The following is a 7558-nucleotide window of genomic DNA, read 5'->3' as shown; positions in this document are numbered from 1 at the left end:
ATATTCGAATGAAGTACGTATCTTTTATCCTTTATTATTTATTTTATATTTATGCATTATTTATGTGAAGTTAATAGAATTTATAAAAACTGTTTACAGGGTCAAAAACAGTTTGAAACTTAATAAGTGAACGAGTAACGAAGTTTCTATTGCATAGTAGGTTCAAAATGTATTTCCAACCTTTTCAAATTTTTTAATGGTCACGTTATTTGTACTTATACATAATCTCTATGTTTCTAGCATTGTAATTAACTTCATTGGGTGTTTGTATCTGTGTCCTTTAAAATATTTATAAGTAATAACGGTTGAACTGGCTTTTCTTTGTTTAAAACATATTTATTACTATTCTGAATATTGTCCATAAAAATGTCTGGTTCCTTCGATGCCTTGTTCTCCATAATTTCAGTTTCCTTCATTCTTCCATCTTAACGATTTCAACCTGCATTGAGGCGTTATTTTCTATGATTTCAGCTTCTTTCGATACCTCGAACTTCTCACTTTCAGCTTCCTTTAAAGCCTCGTTCTTCATGTTTTCAATTCCTATCGATGCCTTGTTTTCTATGATCTCAGGTTGCTTTGAGACTTCGGTTTCCTCGGTCTCAGTTATTTTCGACACTCCCTTCTCCTCGATTTTAACATTGTTCAACATTTCGTTGACCATGATTTTAGATTCCTTCGTTGCCTTGTTCTCTACAATTCCAATTGCCATCGACTCCTCGTTCTTAACGGTTTTAGCTTCCTTCAATGCGGTGTTCTCCACAATTCCAGCTTTTTCTGACTCCATGTTTTTCACGATTTCAGCTTCCTTTGATACATTCTTCTGCATGATTTCAGTTTCCTCCGTTCCTTTATTCTCTACAGTTTCAACTATCTTCGACACTCCCACTGCTAATTCAGGCTGTCCAAGCAGGCTGCTAATTTCTTCCTTTGCTGAATTCACAAAATTAGATCGCGAAACATTACTCAGAAATTCAGCTATATGAACAGCATTCGAAATTACAGGTTTATTAATGTTCGAGATCACGATATGCTCCAATTTAGGAGCATTCGTAGTATGGACGTAATCCAAGGTGAAACTCGTAGACGTTTGCCCAAAATCAGGATTCCTGATGACAATTTCTGGCTTCGTTTTCTCAGCTGACTCTCCAAATGACTGAATCGATATCTTATTGGGCAACAGATTCCTAGACTCTTCCGGAATGTCACTTGATACTTCTTGACCAAAAATATTTGGCTTAGCCAACGAGATAGTTAGACTAGGTTTCAAATTCGAAGATGATTTCGAGTCTTCATCATTTTCTTCATGACTCTCACACAGTGGCACTCCAATTTCAGGTAGACAATTGTAAGCAACCAAAGTGGCAGTAATTGGAGAATTCAAGACCTTGGTAACGTAAATCTGCTTGGGCTTCGTTGCCTTGTCTGGATGTGGAAGCAGGTGTCTGCCTTCTCTGAGGTTCCTCTCTTCGTTTTCCGTTAGCACCGATGTTCTTTCACTCGATCCTGATGTGTTCTCAGAGAAGAATTCCTCATTGCCACGTGAAGACTCGAGGATCTCCAGGGGAAACGAGGAGATGACCTCAGAGGATGCAATTTCACTCAGAGGATCCACATCCATGGACGACACCCTCGACTGCGACTCACCAGCGGTCCATACTTCATATCCTCCTTTTCTTTCATCTTTAACGATAACTTGTTCATACTGCGACTGGGGTTTCTTCGGTGTATGGACGTGTCCATACAGGCACGACGATACTCCCTTAGCAGGTTTCACGCAAACTTGTTGACGCCACCGCACAATCTCAACTACCTGTACTTCCTCAGGCTTCTGTGGTTGATTTCCATGCCAGAAGAATCGGTTTAGATCCAAGGCTAATGCGTTGGAAAATATCGCCAGCAGTATCATCGTCGAAACTGTGAGCTTCATGATGACTCTTCGTATAAAGAATTGCTGGGTTGAAGATGAGATTTGAGACTGTCCAAGGAATCTTCTTGGTAAACGTGAAGTCTTCACGGATTTTAGAAACAAGTAGCAAGAAGGGTATCGATGGTGGACTGGTACGTGGTTGAAAGAGACCTGGCTATTTATAGGGAGAAAACTACCTCTGTCTACGTGGAAAACCCGCTAAGCGTCTCTATTTTCTAGGCGAGTAACTAGGATACCTATTCGTTGGGTAGGTCGACGATGTTTCGGGCGATTAGCAGGCCCGACGAATATACCTGAGTCGAAACCGATTCCGCTGCACTTAAGAGGGGCCACTAACGTCGTGTTAATTGCCCTTAAGGGTCATGGCCTGTGTCTGTATGTTGGACGTTCCTGAAGTGGACGAGTTAATTGCGGGGCTGGAGCACGGCTAATGTGAAGGTGCATTTCTGAAATGCTTCTTTTGCGACAAGCGTACTTCTCTATTTGATTGCGTGTACATTTACATTTGGTTTGTTTACAGAAAATTATCTCTACTCGTTTGAATTAATTTCAGCAGGGGCTAAGGTATTCTAATTAATTAGATGATTCCTTCCCTTTTTTAGACACGAGAGCTAGTTTAATTTAAATTATCGACTAGTGCACTCTAATTATTTTCATTTTTGTAGAGCATCGCAGTCGCTTGAGGGCACGCAACCGTAAGCACATGTGTTTGTAGTGATGCATACTATCAGGGAGTACAGTGGCGTATGTTTCTTTGACGAGAAATGTTTTAATTAATTACTTGAAATAGGCGAATTCTATTACACGACTCCAAACGTTTCCATTAAATTTAATTCTAATCGAAAATTTTTAAAAAATTTTTGTCAAATTTAATTTTATTATTATTTGAAATTGGAGATTAATATGTATCTATTATCTTCAAAGTTTTGTCGTTCGTGTACTTAACGTTAAAGGTAAAATTCTGAAACTATTCAAGATGATTGATTTCAGACATTTTTTCACAGTTACTGAAAATGATGCTGCTTTTAGCAAAAGTAATATTTTCTAGTAGAAGAGGAATGTACTTATATGTACCTATTTATTTCCACTATAACACTTTAATTATTATAAATTAAAGTGTTTATTTTATCACAATTGCATATTCTCCAATTTCATATTAAGTCTCTCGTTTACAATATTTACTTGAATTCGTGTTAAAAAATTGCAATTGATCTCGTTTGTACACCAACTTAAGCTTTTGAAATCAATGCAAACGTTTGGAAATTGCGCAGAAGCTCTACCTGCCGTACAACCGAATGCTCCAACAAAGGATTCTTTGGTCGAGCCTTCTTCTAATTCACCGGCTATTTAAATCCCCCTTCCCATATACATCCAACAAAAGCGTGATTCCATCGCAGGTAAAACGGGCCCACGCGATCCCTGGAAGGCCACTCGAGTCACCAAAAATCCCAAAACTGACAAAACGACCATAGGGACAACGGGATGACAACAAATGTGGACGAAGGAGGAGAAAGAAGGAACTCGAGCACACCTGAGCCGGATTCCTGTTAGGCATTAACTCGGCCCCTTCCTTCGTGGCAGTGCAGGGAAGGGGGGCGGCTCGAGGGACACGTGGAAAGGAGAGGAAAGGACCGCGGTGGCAAAGTAGAAACATGGAGGTGGACGAGTTGCGATTTCTTCGACGACGACGATGACGATGACGGTGACGATGGTAAGGCGTATAGCGCGGAGGCTGCAGTTAGAAAGCCTTAAGCCAGGTCCACAGTATCGCGCCGCAGCCAGCCGTGGCCGCATACCACCTGACCATCTACGCCGAACGATACACACAACCTGTCCGGCATGCACCGTGTCCGCGTACTCACGGTGCCGTACGCCTGACCGACTGGTACCAGTACGGTACCAGTTGCCCTGCAGCCAGGCAGCTGCGCGCGCGTGCCTGCCTCGTTCAAGGATCGAGATCGCGTTGCCGATCCCGTGATTCTATTATTTGTACGGTGTTCCCTTCGGTATAACGTTCTTTAATCTATTACTGGAATAAATATACGACACAATCAACCGGGAACTGGAGTAGCACCCTACAAGTACTGGTTGGCAGATTGGATACTCAGAGGACGAGGTATGTGCCTGAGGCGTAGTCTGAAAATGTTGAGTCGAGCTTGTGTGCCATTTGGAAGGTTGATCTTGTCGTGATCGAATTCCGGATCGACCGAGTCCCGGTGTCAGGTTCGACTGACACTTTATCTCTGGTCTTGGTGAACTTGAATTCACAATGGAACGGGCTGCGGCCAGGCGTGGTTCGAATACTTCGCGCGGTTTACAGGCTTTTCTAGGTTGGATTCCTTTCGCGTGAGGGGCCAATGTTTTTGTTTTATTCGGGTCTGTAAACTCCAGTGATATTGGAATTCGTGACATTTATTGTTATGGAAAATGGTACTATCTGAATAGAATTTCTAGATTCGAGATATTTTTCTGGATTGGGTAATGTTTATGGTTATGGGAAATAGTAATGTTTAGATTAGGATTATAGGTTTGGGTTCTTCTAGGATCGATGATATTTATGGTTATGGGTTATGGTACTGTTTGAGTTAGGTTTGTAGATTTGAGCCTTTTAGGATGGATAATATTTATGGTTATGGGAAATGGTATTGTTTATCCGAGGTTTGAGTTCTCCTGAGTTGGGTAATATTTATGGTTACGAGCTGTGGTAGTGTTTAGATTAGGTTAGGTAGATTTGAGCATGTCTGAAATGGGCGGTATTTATTGTTATGGAGAAGAGTACTGTTTATTATGCAGTAACATTAATAATCGTATAAATGATTATTAATATTATAAAACTTCAAAATGTATAGAAAAGTATTTTTTTATTGGAAGGTGTGGTTTACACTGCATTTTGAATCCTCTCGAGGTTGCATAACCACATTTCTTTTCATTTAAAGTATCATAATCGTTGAATCTGGGTGTGTCAAGGTATTTGAATACAAATACCCTCAATGCAAATTCTAAAAGCTGACATACACGTACACCATGTCGTGTTCACGATCTTGCGCTCTATTCTATTTTTAATCTATTCTTTAATTCAATATACATCTTTCTACGTTCATAGAATTCTGTAATTGAGATGAATTCACTAGATTATATTCATGCCTGCAGTTTCTCTCCACTACACGAGCAGCCATAAATTTTAAACCCACGATAGTATCTGTATAACCTCTTTTCCAATAACAATCAACATTTCGAGCAGCTTCCATAAAATATTTACAGTATTTACGCGGAACTATGATGAGATCACTGTTCGACGCGTCTCGCTGGCAAGTCACGGTTGCATAACAGACTTCATTGGTAGATATAAAAAATTCTGCACGTTGTATTAGGCCTATACGATCAGTTCCTCGTTTTCTATCGCCCTCGTGTACAGGTGCCAACTCTCGATGCACGATTTAGAGAAGTTAGAAAGTGCGACCACGGTGCTGTTTCGCGGTTCTTTCCTCCTTTCCTTTATTGCGGTCCGCGCGTAATTGCGAACGCACCCACGCGTGCGTACATCGCTGGAATGTTTGGATAATTCACGTTGTTCGCGTGTGCTTAATTTTTGTTTGTTCGCTGCGTGCTTGTTTCGTGCTGGTATGTACGGGATTAGAGACAAGCAGACAGAAATGAAAGGATTCAATTTTTACCACGTGCACTTGCAACCGGAACGTAATTTCGAACTGAAGTTTAAGGTTGTAGAAATGAGGTTAAGGTAATTTAGAATTTTTATATACATAGATTTTACAATGTAGTAAAGAAGTTGTTTCTAATACTTGATTTCAGACAAGTAGCAATAACATCGAATCCTGAAATCAATGTTTACTAAAATATAACCTCAAATTTAAGGCTAAGTAAGTGTGGTCGAGAAAATTTAGAGTTTCAGTAGAATTTTGTTATTGTAGAATATTTAATTGTAAACAGTAGGAATAGATTTAAATCCTTAATACATTGATGTCTTTTTGTAGGTTACTTGTTTAAATAGTGAATGAAAAAATATTTTTGTTGTCATCGAACGTGAAACATTTTAAAGAGAAGTGCACCGTGTGCTGTAATTTAAGGTATCTTTAACATTTATTTGGTTATGTTTAATTTTCTCTTGGAATATTTCCAAGTTATGACTACCAGTGTGTTTAACACAGTTCGTAAATTTATATTACGTTGAAAATACAATTTAGTTTAGCTATAAAATGTGCTTCAAATTTTCATATAGAATAAAGAAGAAGCTTTAAATTAAGATTAAAATCTTAATTTGATTCTAGATTCTACAAATCAAGATAGTGCGGTAGTAACGAAACACTAAGTGTAAAATTTCGGATCGTTAAGAATGGTAGATGCAGATACGATAGTTCTGAGCGATTTGCATGGTCCCCTGCGAGCCACGCTAAAGCCAATATGTCGTTTACGCAACCTCGAACTCTCTACTCGCTGTTTGGATCGTTGCTTCACGTGGTCTCAGCGATAAAGTCGACTTGGATAAACTGGAACGTCTAAAATTACGCAATATGCAGCAAAACGTTTCGAGTAACACTCATCATTTGATGGAACGTTTAAACAGTACGAAATGCGCCTAACAATTTACAAAAATAGATTACAATTAATACATCTCAGATCGTGCAATTCGTATATGCCCCGCGTCGAAATTTCCACTTGGTATGAATATTACTAAACTACAACTGTTATCAAAGTTTTTTTGAAAAATTAGGCTCCGTATTTTGTATGTCACATATTTGTTTTGCTAGCAATGATTCATTATAATAGATAGAAATGAAGATAAGGAATAGATTAACTCTCTAACAAATATTTGATTTATTTATATCAGAAGGTTAAAGTACAATAGTTCAATTATTAGCATATAAGATAAAATTTAAAATGTATTGTCGTACGGACATGTAATCCTCAAATTATACAGTGCTATAACGCTTTAATAGAGCATCGATAATCGTATTATTGGGCAACACTGTTAGTACCGTGTGTTAACGATATGCAAAACGTTGACCGACGAACCGTCAGAATCTGATGACACTGATAAATAACAGGCAGAGAATAGCGAACATGAGAGAAAAGCAAGAAACAAGTCCACGAGAACAAGAGTCACGTATAATAACATGATTATGCGTTGCACACAATCACACGCTTATTCACCGATTCTCGTGAACACGCGGTGACGCGACCACACGGTGTCGTAGGTGCTGTTCCACGCACGTGTGTGTTCCCATTGCGGGCCCACTTGCCTGTCCATTCATGGTGAGAACGTTGCGGCACAAAACCTCGATGTCCATGTGCTTCTAAATTTCCATTTGGTAGCTGTATTTCTCTAAAAAATATTTGTTTCAGAATATAGTTATTTCAAACGTTTCTCAAGTTTTTATATTTTTAAATAATTTCTTATGAATTTTGACTGCAACATTAATTACCGTGGAAAATTGAAAGATCACTTGATTTCGTAGGTTGCCGTCGAATTATAATTTCCAAATTAATGGATTCGTCAAAGTTCTTACATGTTCCATCCACAACTATGATTAAGTTGGATGAAATTGTATCGAATTATCGACAAATCAGGGTACTTCAGGTTTCTACCGATTTACGTTCCTGATGTGAAAGAGT

The 7558-nt window shown here is 38.9% G+C and overlaps 1 protein-coding gene across 1 annotated transcript in view; it reads left to right on the top strand.

Annotated features, from left to right (window-relative positions):
• Window positions 1-3949: 3949 nt before the first annotated feature.
• LOC108552670 (uncharacterized) overlaps window positions 3950-7558 on the top strand; it is a 47280-nt gene continuing 43671 nt past the window's right edge. The window contains exon 1 of the mRNA XM_017907322.1: window positions 3950-4043. The gene's annotated coding sequence lies outside the window, so the exon portion shown is untranslated. The remainder of the gene's footprint in view (window positions 4044-7558) is intronic.

Source organism: Eufriesea mexicana, unplaced genomic scaffold (genome assembly GCF_001483705.2).
Source record: "Eufriesea mexicana isolate 0111107269 unplaced genomic scaffold, ASM148370v2 scaffold7569, whole genome shotgun sequence".
Taxonomy (NCBI): Eukaryota; Metazoa; Arthropoda; class Insecta; order Hymenoptera; family Apidae; genus Eufriesea; species Eufriesea mexicana.
Note: the sequence above shows the minus strand (reverse complement) of the source record. Positions and strands in the feature narration are given on the sequence as shown.